Genomic DNA, 14,998 nt, shown 5'->3' on the forward strand with positions numbered 1-14,998 from the left:
TTATAAATGTGCACCGAAGTTTACATCTGTTCTTTACCGCAAAGTCCTGTGAGGTTAGTCAGAAACTTTGCAGCTGCAAAACCAGATAAAGTGTTCTGACATTGACACTTTCTGTGCCACGTCCTGGAACAATATTAGTAGATGGTGCTGGAATGGTTTTGAAATGGTTTAAAGCAGAATTGGTTTGTCGTGTGTAGTGTTGGTTTTCCTTTATAGTTACAGTGGCACAGTTTCATAAAACTTAGTTCTGGCTTTCCTGGTTCTTCAGAAACCCACAAGGCAAAAACTGAATGTGTCCTGTACCTGCATCATTTCCCTTGGTATAGATAGGCATCACCTGCATAGACCAGATGTGATGGTGCTGGACAAGCCAGAAATTATGTTGGTCGTCTCTATGCGTGAATCAAATATCTTTAGGAAGCGCAGGTTATTTGGCCATAAAATCGAGATACCTGGAAAAATCCACGATCGACAGCTAATCATTCTACAAGGAAGCTTCATTGTCATTCTGTGATTTCTATGGTTAATGTTTCAAGTGTTTCTATTGTTTTGTGCGATTTCCTAGCGGAGGTTGATTTTTTAATTAACTTTTATGTAAATTGATAGGCAGCACTGAGATTATATGATGCTTTTGGGGTCCTTTTCAGTGTTTCATGGTGCTCACACCACTGTAAAACGATGATGCTCAATACCACGCTGCCAAAATCACGATTCCCCCATTCGGTGGGAGTGCTGGGCTTACACTAGTGCAGACTCAGATGCATGCACTGGCATAAACCAATGACCTGAAGGCCCATCTGTGCAGGTACACCAGGATAGGTTATGTTATGCAGATTTGTAGAGCGCACTATCACCCAGGAAGGTAAACTGGCACTGAGCAGGTGTGAGTCCCGGCACACCTCAGGCCTAGTAAGACAAATCGAAAAGCTAAATCTTCAGCTTCTTGCAGAATTGAAGAAAGTGAGAAGGAGGCTGATATGTGTAGAGGCAGACTGTTCCATGCTGTAGGAGCAATGTAGTAGAAGGCTAACTCACCAGATCTGGTTTTCTGTGGGGGAAAAAAAGGGGAACTGTGGGCAGAGAATCAGAGGACGGAACTAACCAGAGGATTGGGGCAGTGGGTGGAGTCAGAGGTGTGGCCAGAGGAGCAAAACATACCAATTGTTAGTATTTGTTTTGCATTTCACTGACCAGTTCAGTGACCAGTTACAGCTCATTATGTTATTTAATTATAATTGACATTAAAATACATTCACAAATAGGGATACGTATCCAATCACAGAATGTCCCAAATACGCTTTAAAGTGCCATAACAAGCCATTTGCCTCTCAGTTGTGCTGTTTCTGTCATCAACGCTTTTCCTCGCCTTTTCCATAAAAGCAGTTCAAACATGAATGGCAAAATATCCTATTTTGCAAATGTTTTCCACATAATTATGGCTCTGCCATATTTGCTACATACTACATCATCTGCTGCATTATCTGACGCTTTTAACTAATAAATTGTTTGTAGCCCAAACGGATGAAAAGTTACAAAAAATGTTACTTGTGTTGCTGCGAAGTGAAGGGCCCGTTGCAAAGGTTACATTTGTATGTTGAACTGGTACTAACGAGTCAAAATATTTGCTGAGACTGTTAGCATGTGTAAAAATTTAAAAATAATAAAGTATCAGGAAATTTACCGCATTACGCTGCAGACTTTTTATTGCTGCATAATTTAGTTAACACTGCAGCATAATTTTGTCCTCAATTGCTGCATAATGCCAGCAACTTCCAAGCAGGCAGCACATGTTAAAAGTGCTTGTGCATGAAGCAAAGAGACTATTAAGTTTGTGAACTTATTTAGGTGTGCGTGCAAATCCTGCATTGCCGAGCCCTGATGAGTTGCAGCTACTACTGCTGTAACAAGGCCAATGGAGGTACCAATGGGTGAGGTGGACCGGCATCAAGGGTCCTGGGACCTCAGGGACAGTCACTGTCGCTCAAGGGTGTGCTTCTTCATATGCCTGCCGACAAGACTGGAGGTGAACTTCAATATGGATTGCCTTGGAGATTAACCCACACTTGCCACCCCTAGGATCCACCTGCAGATGCTAAGACACCAGGGATTTTAAGGTCTTGCGGGGCCTTCTAAGGTCTAGCAGGGGAATGTGCTCTCTCAGGAGTGTAGTCTGGTGGACCGGTCATTAAGGCTGAACCTGGTTCCCCAGTTCCAAATTCGGCATCTCTGGCCTATGAAGAGTCACATTCTCTCCCCCACTGGAGACCATACTACCCCACTGAGAGAAAATAGCACTGCCTTCAACTACAACTAAATTGTGCCCTTCTAAAAACACCTAGATGAGATTCAATTCAAATTATACACTACACAAGAGTAATACGCTGTCTGAAAAAAGTAACAACATTCTGGAAAAAGCAAACAGTGATGGGGAATTCAACTTAACACTTTTACACTCATTATTCAGGAATCAATGAGCTTTTTTGCCTGAAAAGTTAAGCACAGAGCTCGGAAGGGACCTGTTTCAGTGTTTGTTGCTTATATCCTTACAGAACATAGGCAGCATGGTTTTCAACAAGTGACCTGGAGCACAACAAAAAGGTAGGGAATAAGAAAAAAGAGGGGGCGGCTGCTAGCTGTGGAGCAGGGGAAGTGGACACAGTCAATGACTTCTCTGGGCAAGAAGCAAACGCCACCCCTTTTCCTTCTGTACCCGCCCAAACTTGAAGAGCCACAAATGGCCGGGCTATTTCGGCCGTCCTAGACGCATATCTAAAATAATAAAGTAGGGGAACGGACTGCATTAAATTAAAGAAGTAAGGGCATGCCGTGCCCTGCCGATCCCGCTCACTTCGACCACTGTATGCATGGTCAAAGTCACACTCACCCAGCCCTTTTTAGAAGGGGAGTGCAAAACTCACACAACCTCCTTTCCCTTATTTAGGCAAAATCATTGTCCAATTCTGCAAAATTATGGGTAATGATGTGAATTGCGTCTCCGCCACCTTGAGTCAAATATATGATGCCGGAGACACATTTTTTATCCACAAAATAGCGTGAGAAGCAGCCTGCTTTGTGCAAGTGCAGCCTTTTTGTCTTACTCCAGCCTGCCTAGCCATCTATCTTGTTATCCAGCTTCATAGCCTATTCGTTCTCCACTCAACCCATTATGGCCACCTCCCCTCTTTTTCATCTTAATTTTTTATATTCTCTTTTTTGTCTTTTTTGTTCCCTGTTATTTTAGTATCCCCATGCAACCTTAATTGCTACAGCAGAGGCAGGCAGAGTGAAGAGATGATGCGTGCAACATTTTCAGCAGGCAGCTGTCCTGTGAATACTTACACCCTGATGGAGTGCATGTTATGGTATGTGAGAGTGTAGTGCATCATATGCTACTGCGGGGAATGAGATTTTGATACCCTTTTTGATCACTTAGATACTTATCTCATTCATCTATTTGGATCGATTATTTTCTGTCAATGAGTAAAAGACAAACCCCGCATAGGTTAAATAAACCCCATAAACTGACGCAACTCTGAAGAACCACTTACGACTGATAAAGTTTTAAAAATGTAATATAAAATCAGAATTAAGTGCATATACAATCCTCTCAGGATAAGATTCAACAAGTATACAGGAACTAGAAGGAACATAAATTCCCTAAAGAACCTCAGTCTACAAAAGAATACAATTAAAATCACTTCTAGAATCAACAGATTAAAAAGCATAGACACAAAGTGGTTCCGTTGCGTCATCTACAAAAAGAGAATAAACAAGTTAATTCTGTCCCTACTCTGTACTAGGTGACATCCCTACTTCGCAAGTTCCTTACCTAAAAAAGGTGTCAGCAGTTTGACTTCCAAAGAAGTTCAAACTCTCTTAGCCTCTAATGGTAACTTATGTCGAGAAGCAGTACCCTCTCTGCCTACCCATCCGCTCTCTAAGGGTCCTCGGCCTACTGCTCTCTTGCGCTCTGATCTCTCTCAGCGCTCGCTCCTTCGCTAACTTCTCCTCCCCAGGGTGCTGTCCCTAAATACACAATCACAGTATGGGTGGAACGCCCCTTGACGCCCACCACGTACACATACATATGATGTCATTTCTAGCTCTTTCCATAGCTTCATCTCTTCGCGTCGTCCGTTAAGTTGACCTTGCTTCGTAGGCACCATCTTCGTCTTCTTGCTGGTGACTTCATTGACATTCCAATTGACACTTTCGGAGCAAAGTCTATCACCTCAACAGACCTTTATTCTTTACGACTATATTCTTAACCTCATTTGGTCCTGTGAACGGTCATTTCTAAACAAGACTCAAATTCCAAGCGTCTCTTATCTCACTTAGGCCATAAACTTCGTCCAGCATTGTCATCTTAAATCTAGCAAGACCTTTGACTCTTGTCTCGCACATTCAGATCAAGGCTATTCACGACTCCTGTGAGCCCACTAAATTACATACAGCGGACTACACTCCTGCGAACTCTTGGTCAGTTAGGTTAAAATCACACATGACCAAACCTTTCTAACATTCCTACAAACTCTTCTACACAGTATAACCTTTAACACACATTTATATATAATCGAATTTAGCAAAGCAATGATTATACGCGAATGCATCTTACAGATAGCACAACATTTATTCTCGTGCTTACATCGTGCTATACATACTCTCTGCACATTTCTTCGCTTTACGTTTCCGCCGTTTTCTCCGTTAATAATCACACACGTATATTCAGTTTTGCACGTTCTACTGCTCTTGAGCATTACTATACATTTCTATATTAGCCCACTATGTATACGGGCCTCTCTAATTCTAATACACTTTATAGAGTAGATACGGATACATTTCCTATTACATTGGTTACATCGGCTAACTTTACGCTACAAGTGTTAACTTCACGTTATAGATTCTACGTTTATGCGATATGCTTGTGAATATGGTTCATACATATTTTTTATTCAAATTGCGCTCTCTCACTATCACATCAGAGTCTCCATCGCCTAATGATAGGAGACTCTGGGATGATGTCCTTTGACCAGGAGCAGTACCTGCTCAACCCGCTCAGCGTGGAAATGCCAGGACTAGGTAAGTGATGCTTACACATTTTTTAATTTGATATTTATTAACTGGCATCTGGTCCAGAAAGAGTGCTTTTTGTGATTGTATCTAATTTTGTTCAGTAGTTGCTGAGAAACCAAAGACTAAAAACTGTGTACATTTCACCCTGCACACGACCAAGATGAGATCTGATTGGCTACCACCACATCAACAAAGCCATTTTAGTACTTGGTTTTCTGTCCTGAAACAAATTATAACAAAAGGGTAAAGGGTAAGGATACCCTTCTCTCCTAGCCTTGGTGGGGGTTCCCCAGGGTGTCAAAAACATTTGTTTTAATTTATACGATTCACTTTTATCAAACATTGCACTGTGTGAAATAATAAAATATATTTACAAAAGATCAAAGTCAGAGCTTTAAACGGTCCAGCACCAGACGTCACTATTTAGCAGGCCTATTAAATTAGCACTAACCCTCAGTGAAGCAGGTCTGGGATGTGACCCACATACATCCCAAGTTGGTGGTTAGAAATCACTATTATCCAAAATTACAAAATATCCCTGCACCCGAGAAATGTGTGTTCTATTTATATAGCTGCCATAGTGCAACTTATTTGAAGAAATATATCACAAACAGAATAACTTCCCAGACGAAAATTTCAAACAGTTGTATATCTTGATTGTAGTTATAGTAAATCTTTTATTGTAAATCACTTGTCCTTTTTAAAATCACCACACAATTGCTTTGCCAATGCGTTTCATCCCTCTTGGGACTTCTTCATGGCGTATTCAAGTGCTGTTTCTGATATTGAAGGTAAGTGTGGCTCAAAGCCAACCTTAACAGCAACCTTGGTGAAACTGTGTATTGGTGTTGGTATTAACATTATCGCTGTTGTATAGTGTTATTTCTCTCTAGGCACCAGAAGGTTGATCTTATTTTATAGTGATTTCAGGAATGATCATTAATTCAGATTGTGAGATCACTTCTCAATTCGTTTCAATGGTCCTGGGTAAATGACCAGACGTGTCTTGTATACTCCCTATTATATAAAAATAATGACATTCATCCCTGTTACCTGTAATAGGTCCGTGAGATAGGTGGCCTTTTTCGGACAATAGTATCGTCCTGTAGCTAGCCGTGTTCAAGTGGCTTCAAAATGTCAATAATGCAATGTCCCATCCTCTGCCCGGCCACGATCCAACGGTGTCTTAGAAGTGCAAGGGCCTACAGGACGATATTATTGTCCGAAAAAGGCCACCTATCGCATAGACCTATTACAGGTAATGGAGATGAATTTCAACATTCAACTAAATTTACAAAATGTTCACATTATTAAAGTAAAAGTTAAAAAATATTAATTTTGTCCAATATTGTATTATTAATGCAATTACATACATATTTACAATAAAATATTTGTGTTTCATTTTAATATAATTGATCAATACATTCCAAATAATTATGATATATTATTTATGAAAAATTGATAAAGTAACACAATCAATGTATACATTTTACAGTATTACTTTATATATCTTTAAAATAATAAAAATGTCAGTTAACTTATAATATTCACTTTATAAGAATCTACTCATACTTATCCCCTAAAAACGCAACATCCTGCTACTAAAAAAAGTATACATACGACATTTATCCACAATAAAACAACTATAAAATAACATTTCAAAGATTTCACAATTGAAAAGTTATCTTACTAACACACAAATAAAAAAAATTAAACACATATCATCAAACACACTACAAAAAAATACATATAAATGAACACAAAAGACTTCATATACACTAATAAATTCTAAAACAATATTTTTAACAATGATAATAAAACCAACTCCTAAAATAATGTTCCTACCTTCTATTGTCCTGCCCATGATATTTTCACAACCCGATATTCTGGGCACTATACTTCTGTGTCACAATATTTTTAATACAATAGTTTGTGCTAACACCCATGCTGTGCCTTCATTGCTTGCACATGTGCACTTGACTTAAGTCCTGCCATATGACTGCATCTCATTGCAGAATCTGGAAGTCAACTTGAAGCTGTTGTTGCTGTGCGTTAAGTAGTTAGAACTGGGGCTGGTTGCTGCTGGAGAGACTCAGAGCCAAAAGCACTGCCCCCTCTGGAGGTTCAAGGCTGTACTTCATTTCTGTGCTGGCTGTGAATTTGCAGTCATTCTTTTTCTAGATCACCCATTTTACTGGTGGTCTAAGTCTTGTGTATTTAGAAATCCAGTTCTGAGAAAGTAATGAAAGTGCTCAGCATGTTTTTGTACTGTGGATCCAGTCTTGTGTCCCGGTGTACTCTTGGGAGGACAAAGTGCCTGATTTTGAACTTGGTTGTCTTACCACCATCCTACGGTGGTTCCTAGTACTCTGCAGAGTACACAGTCTTCTGCCTGCCATATTAAGATACATGCAGACTTCTTTGCAATCTGTGTCGATGAAGTATTTTCTGCCAACATTCCTGAACACCTAGGCTGAAGCAGCAGTCTCCAATGCCGCCCAATACTACTCCATTGCTGTCAGGGCAGCGTGTTCCCGTCATGCAGATTTATATCGCAGAGTTGTGCTAGTGGTCATATGGCTGGGGTCTCCAAACCGGTCCTGGAGGGCCGGATCCATGCCAGATATTTTGGATATCCCCATTGAGATGCATGTAGTTATTTTAAAAATCTGGCATGAATCCGGCCCTCCAGGACCGGTTTGGAGACCCCTGCCATATGGAGTGTGTCCATCATTGTATGCGCTCCACAATGCACCATCACTGTGGCCATTGAATAGATGCCAAACACACCTGATATTCATTGGCTGAATGGAAACACCTGCATACCACACTGTAAAGCATACTCTATTACAGACCATGATCCTTTGCTATTCCACTGGTCCATGCCATTTTCCAGCAGCTCGAGACACAGTACAGTGAGGTTTTTGTGTTGGTTTTTACCTTTTACTGTTCCCTTCATCTTTTTATTTTGTACACCTTGTGTTCACTTCAATTAGTTGTCTTTGATTTCATTGCACTATGCCAGGATGCAAGAATCCCTGTTTCACTGAAAGTGAGTTTTCAGTCGTGGTAGATGAAATTATAAGAGTAAAGCCACAATTGTTTGGAGCTCTAGTTTAAAATATCCAACTGACACAGAAAAAGCAAATGTGGACCAGGATAGTCGACAGAGTAAATGCTGTAGCCAACAACCTGTGCACACAGGAGGAAATTCGGAAGAGGTGGAATGAACTGTGGGGGAGGGTGCAATCCCTGCCTTCCAAGCATCATCTGGAGCCCAACAGTACTAATGATGCTACTCCCAGGCCCCCCTTACAACTCATGCCTGGGTAGGAGAAGGTCTTACAGATCATATGCCCTAATGGCTGGACAGGAGTACCTGGAAGGGTGGAATCTGGTAAGTTACACATTACAGACTCTCAATCTGCAGCGGCCGGTGCAGGTAAGCACGGTGGGGTGGGGCGAGGGGGACGTCGACAGACGATGGAATAGGGCAAATTAAATAAATGATTAACTCCAATTTCTTCGTCTGTAGACATCCCCCCTTCTCCACCCTGCCCCGCCCCACCGCGCATAGCTGCACCGGCTACTGCTGCTCTCAATCAACCTCAATGTACTATTTGCTTAGAAGTTAGCTGTTGTGAATGTGTTCTGCATGACTTTTAATTACATAAACATCAAAAACTATTGGTTTCACATATTTATGATTGCTTGTGGGAAGGAATTGTGTTGCATGCAATATTATAGGTGTCAATCTCCATTAAATGTTACATGATGGTATGGTGCCTGTACCTGTTACAACACCAAATAATCCCTTACCCATATTTGTATCATATTGTAAGTGTCCGGCCAATTTCCACTGTATATTTCGCACAGGCATGTTCCACTAACCATATTTGTGAACTTGTCTTTAAAAAGAGTACAACTACCATGATGGCCTGTTTCTGTTTCTCAAATTATATTGCTATGTTATGTTGCTCATTCTCTGTTCCTAACATATTTCAATATATGGTGAAGTGTCATGTAGCGATCAATCCCTATTCAATGCTCTTTTCTATAAATGTTTTGTTTTGTTTTTGGTATGTTGTACTGTTCTTCTCAAACAACTGTACAGATGGACTATGGACTGCAAAACTCGTAACTAGGCCCTTAAACATCCTGTGCATTCTTATGCCTTTGGGTCATATTTTCTCTAAAAAATCTACAACAAAATGAACCTGTGTTGTAAAAAGCCAAATGTAATAACTGGGTTGCAGAGTGTATTCACACCACCCCCACATGTATGACAAAACTATTTGTCTGCCAGCACCACTGTGCTCTAGCTTGACTGCATGTTTAAATGCACTGCTCCGACACATAGCAAGGAAAAGTGAGTTTGCCTTATAGGAAAAGACTAGTTTTATATATTCATAGGTCACCCCTAAAGTGTGCCATGTAAGACAGCAAGGCAGCATGAAAATGCATAGAATTAGGTAACACTACATATTGGGGTTATGGCACAATTAAATAAATCCCAATTGCAATTTCACTGCTTAGGCCTTGCTAGACTTTTTCCTGAACCGGCCTTATTGGGATTTAAAATATTTACTTCCTATTTTCACTTGGGAAATGCTACAACAATCCTTCAAAGTTATTTCCTACTAAAATTTCAAATTTTGATTTAAAGATGAAATTACGTTTTGATAATAAGTGGGCAAGTATCTTTATAATGATGTACTTTAGGCTGCCTATTCCACAAATGGCTTAATGCAATTTATGCTACTCTTTTCACCTTCATAGCTGAAAAAAACGCATTCTTGACTAAGAGAGTTAATGACTTTCATTCAGACAATATTACCTTATCCCCTGAGCTCAAGAAGGCCAAATTTGCATTAAATGTTGACCACATAGCAAGGATTAGCTATCTTGGTATAGACAGGAGCAGTTAGCAGACAAAGGACATCTTTGAAAACCTCTTTTGACTTGGAGATACAAGGGAAGGCTTCTCCTATTCATTCCCAGGACCCTCCCAGACAGGCTGACTGGCTGGCTGGCAGTCACATTAGTGGATGTAACCAGTTTTGCCCCAGTCAGGAGGGGGAGAGCTCATCTAAATAAAGAGCTGACCAAGGCCCTGAAGACAGACATGCCTAATGACAGCTGCCACCTTGAAAAAAGGGATTGTGGCATATTTTCAGTAAGGCAAAAAAGATGTGCTGCAAAAGGAGATGGGGGAACGGTGTGAAAACTGCCAGGACTGGGTGTAATATTTCTCCAATCCCTTTCTAATTCACAGGGAAAAATCTCACACCTTAAACACCATTTCCTCAGAACATTCCTCAACCTGGGGAACTCCATCTGAAGAAGAAGGTTTTTCTGGTAAAAGACTTCTGACTCCTGCTGGAAGGATAAGCCTGCCCGAGGAGGCAGAACTACAGGACTGATAAGGACCTTTCCCAGCAATTAGAGACTAGGCCTTCATTATAACTTTGTTGGACTTTGCAACAAAGACACCTGAGTGCCATAATGAAATCTACTAGCTAGTATTTCTGCTGCAGAGCCAACCAATGCAAGAATTTCCCCAAATGGGGAATCATTTCTCGCACCTGGATTTACTGGGTGTTTTACCATGCAGTTTTTCACCATTTTGGCAAACAACTGAATACTTTTGCTGCATAAAGTGTATGTAGGACGGCTGTTGGGTCTTGGGAGTGGAGGTGAAGTCATTCAAGTCATGCTTGGGCCTGTTCAAGGGAAGCAATGGTCAGACCCTGTAATTCTGGGCCTTCTGACAATTGAATTTACACTTTCATTATTTCGCCTGGGGTTATTACTCCAGGTCAAATAACACTCGTAATGAGAGTCTGAAGATAAAAACTTTGACTGAGACAACCTGCTTTATATATTTGACTTCTACTCTATTATGCTTAGCTGGAAATTGTGCATAGTTCCTAGCAAAAAGTGAATTGTTATTTTTCAATGACGCTTTACTTTTTCTAGTTGCTTTTTGTCTTAAAACTTGAGCAATGTATATCTCTGGTTAGAGGTAATCTATTTTAAGGATTTTAGGCCCAGATTTAGGAAGAGGTGAAACTACACGAGAGAAAGAGAAAGAAAACACCATACCTATTAAGTTACTGAAATATGGCACTGTCATGCTCTCTCCCTAGCACTGACGTGCAATCAGGCTACGTAGCGCCACACACATTTTCACAATAGTGCAAAGATATCTGTATAATGTCTAACATTGGTATTGTACATGAAGGCTATCTCTCCTGTACAAAATACTTTTCCTATATAAAAATGTTCATCTTTTCTCTCTTTGGATGTTTCCTGTAGAAGTCCTTCTGTTTTGGAGAATTAAAAGCATTTTTCAATTTTGTGCCTGCCTCAGAGGTGTTATTTTTGGGTGCAAAAACCTGTCTACTATTGTTAGAAGACTGGGCTTTGCATAGAAAAACATGGATAGTTGCATAGGAACACCCAGGTACCACCCATGGAATACTCCTTTGAAGAAAAGTAATGCAAAGACGCACAAATCTCGAATCTGCCTTACTTTCAGGCAACCATCTAGTGCAAAACATTTTTTACGCTGGCAAGTAATTTCCAAATTAACATATTGCGTCACATGGGACAAAATATTACCTCATTTTCCCCGTGTTGTCTTTTTCTTTGTTGCAATTTTCTGTTCCTAAATTTATTTGGGAATTTTATTGTGTTATGTTTTTTTCTTTGAAATTGTCAGTACTGCTAGAACTTAACATGCACTTCTCTGTGGATACACTGCTGCTTGTGCAGGTAAGCGTGGTGGGGCGGGTGGGGAAGATGTTGACAGATGACGGAATAGGATTTTATTTATTTATTGAATTTTCCCTATACCATTGTCTGTCGACCCCCCCTCCAACCCTACTCTGCCACACTGCTCTTACCTGCACCGGCTGCTGCTGGCTACTAGGGGTTGAGCAGAGCTTCTCTCTGAATTTGATTTTGAACTAACCAGCGAGGGTTTAGTGAGTTGGCATGGTTAACCCCCATCCAAATTACAAATTCCTTTCCTGACAGTTCCTCCGAGAAAAATTGTAAGAAAAGATTGCTAATCTGGTACATGAGGTGCATTTTAGTAGAAGCATGACCAAGAGTAATGCAAGGCCACAATATAGTTTGCCAGGAATGGAAGGTGAAATTTGTCAACAGTTGTTCCGCAATCAAAAAAACGAAATGTGTGAAAGAAATAGAACAAAATGGCACTAGACATAACCTGAAAATGTAAATCAGAAAGGGTTCAGGGGTAAATTCTTATTAGTCCTTCTGGTCTTGAATATACTTTGGATAGCAATGAGAATTTTACAGAACAGTACCATATGAACACTTATTATCTTCCTATGTGGCACTTGTCTTTGTGAAGGGTTTACTGAAACTATTATTACTATTAAATGGGTACAATGTACTTCAGATTACAATGAACTGTTAGTGCACCATCTCAAAACAGCACTTTAGCATTCTAGAGATAATGGTCTAGTGGAAAGAGTAAACTGTATAATCTAATAGAGTATTCAGATGGCATGTATGAGGGAAATGCAACTGGAAAAAACTCTTCAAGGATTGATTTGTTATTAATAAACAACAAAAAATTTAGGTATCACCATTTGTGACAGGGCATGAGAACTGGGAAATAAGTTGAACAGTCTCACCCTACATGGTTCAAAAGGAACGCTATCAGAAATAAAATAATTACCATTGAGCTGTGTAGATATAAATGTATGACCAAGCCCATGGGGTAAAAATTCCATATTTCATAAAGGAGATTAGGTTTAAGTATAATGTTTAAAGTTATGAACTGTGAAGGCTAGTCTGTTTTCAATACCATTGAAAGCAGTCCGAGAGAAGAGCAATGTGGTGATACTAGAGAGTTATGAAAGCAGGATCATAGTCAGGGTATCCAAGTACTCCACCAAGGTGAAAATGATGTCAAGCGATCAAATCTCAGGACGATTATCCCCCTATCAAACCATGTGGTTGTTCATCTACTTTTAGAAGGACATGTGTTGTAATTACTTAACTTTCATCATAGTAATAAAAGGCCTGATTTAGACTTTGGCAGATGAAGTAAATACAGTCACGTTAGGAGAGAAAGTATACCCATATTCTCCCAGCCATTGGAGGATGGTTTGTTCTGATGGAGTAAACTTTACTCAGGAGGTGTAAACCTGGTAATCCACCATAAATCGGGTGATTCAGCAAGAGTTTAGCGAGCAGACTATTCAATCACCTAAGAAAAGCCTGATGGGGAGACTGATGGAACGGAGAGAGTACTTCATTGCAACAGCCAAACGTTCAGTCCATCCATTCAATTTAGAGTTGGGATGACCAACGGTTTAGTCTGACAGAGCAAATGTTACTCAGTTAGCATGAACCTCTTTTGATGTCCCAAGGGAGTACAGGTCTTGGGAGAAAAGTCATCCAACCGTCCCCCTAGCCAGAGCTAGGGTCTGTTAGAAATTAAGTTACTGGTTGACAGGGGTGCGAGCCCTGGTCAAGCAGCAACTGCAATCCTACTCAAGGTAAGGCACAAGCAAACCACAAATTAACCTGTGCTCAACCCCCTGGTAGCTTTGAAATACAGCAGTCAGGCAATGTGTAGAGAATTTGTGCAATACTACAAACAGTAAAACAGGGAAAACACCACAAAAACAGATCCCACACCAGGTTTGAAAAATAGAGCAATCTGTAATGTAAAAAACAAGAGCAAAACGACAAAACAGTAAAACCAGTTTTAGTATTTTAAAAGAAAAACTGTAAAATAATGCTTACAAGCATAAAGCGCCAACCGGGGATATCTGGTCGTGCTAGACCACATCAAAGTCAAACGTTCAAGCCAATCATGATGGCGTGTGGGTCAGATACATCCCAAGTTAGCCCTGCTGAGGGTTACCTCCTGTTAGATTTGGGGGTCTCTCGTTGGCACAGGTAGGTCCTTGTGACAAATAGGGACCCTTGCCTCTAGTCAGGGTAAGGGGGTACACTCCTAAAATAACCCCTGCTGACCCCCTTGGTAGCTTAGTACGAGCAGACAGGCTTATCTCAGAGGCAGTGTGTAAAGCATTTGTGACCACATACAGTAACCCAGTGACAACACTACAAATGGACACCACACAGGGTTTATATTAAAAATAAGTATTCTTTATATAGACTAAACACAAGACCACAAACAACAAAAATCCACAATACTATACTTAAAAGTGGTAGTTTTAGCTTAGTTCAGTTCTTAAGATGCAACACTTTGCGTCAATGTACCTTACAATGCGTTGTGCTTCCACAACAAGTAATGTTGCAGAGATGGAAATGCGACAAAGTTCTGGTGCAAAGAAATAAAGACATAAAGATCTTCCAGATGCGGCACGCTTCTCAGAGGATGCGAGAAGTCTCCGTTCGATGCATCAGCTGCAGCGGCGACACCCTTGTTCAGCGATGCGACGGCAACAGCCTCGGCTGTGGCACTCTTTTCTGAGAGGCTTCTGCACAATGTGACAACTACAGAGGGGACATCCAAGATGCGACGGTAGCAGCTCCGATGGCGGTACACTTCTCCGTGGATGCAAGGAGCTTTTCTTGATGTGGGCAATACGACAGTTACAGCGGCGACATCCAAGATGCGCTTCTCCTTCGTTGCGAAACACTTCTCCTGATGCGGTGCAATACGACAGCTACCGTGCCGACATTTATGATGCGACGGCAGCAGCAGTGACGGCGACACGCTTCCTCTTCATTGCGAGATGCTTCTCTCGATACGGTGCAATATGACAGCTACAGCGCCGACATTCACGATGCATAGGCAGCAGCAGCGACATCAAGTCAAGTCAAGTCAAAAGATTTATATAGCGCGCTACATACCCAGAGGGTCTCAAGGCGCTTGAAGAAGGGTGGGGAGTTACTTGTCGAATATCCA

Source organism: Lissotriton vulgaris, chromosome 2_1 (assembly GCF_964263255.1).
Source record: "Lissotriton vulgaris chromosome 2_1, aLisVul1.2, whole genome shotgun sequence".
NCBI classification, from domain to species: Eukaryota; Metazoa; Chordata; class Amphibia; order Caudata; family Salamandridae; genus Lissotriton; species Lissotriton vulgaris.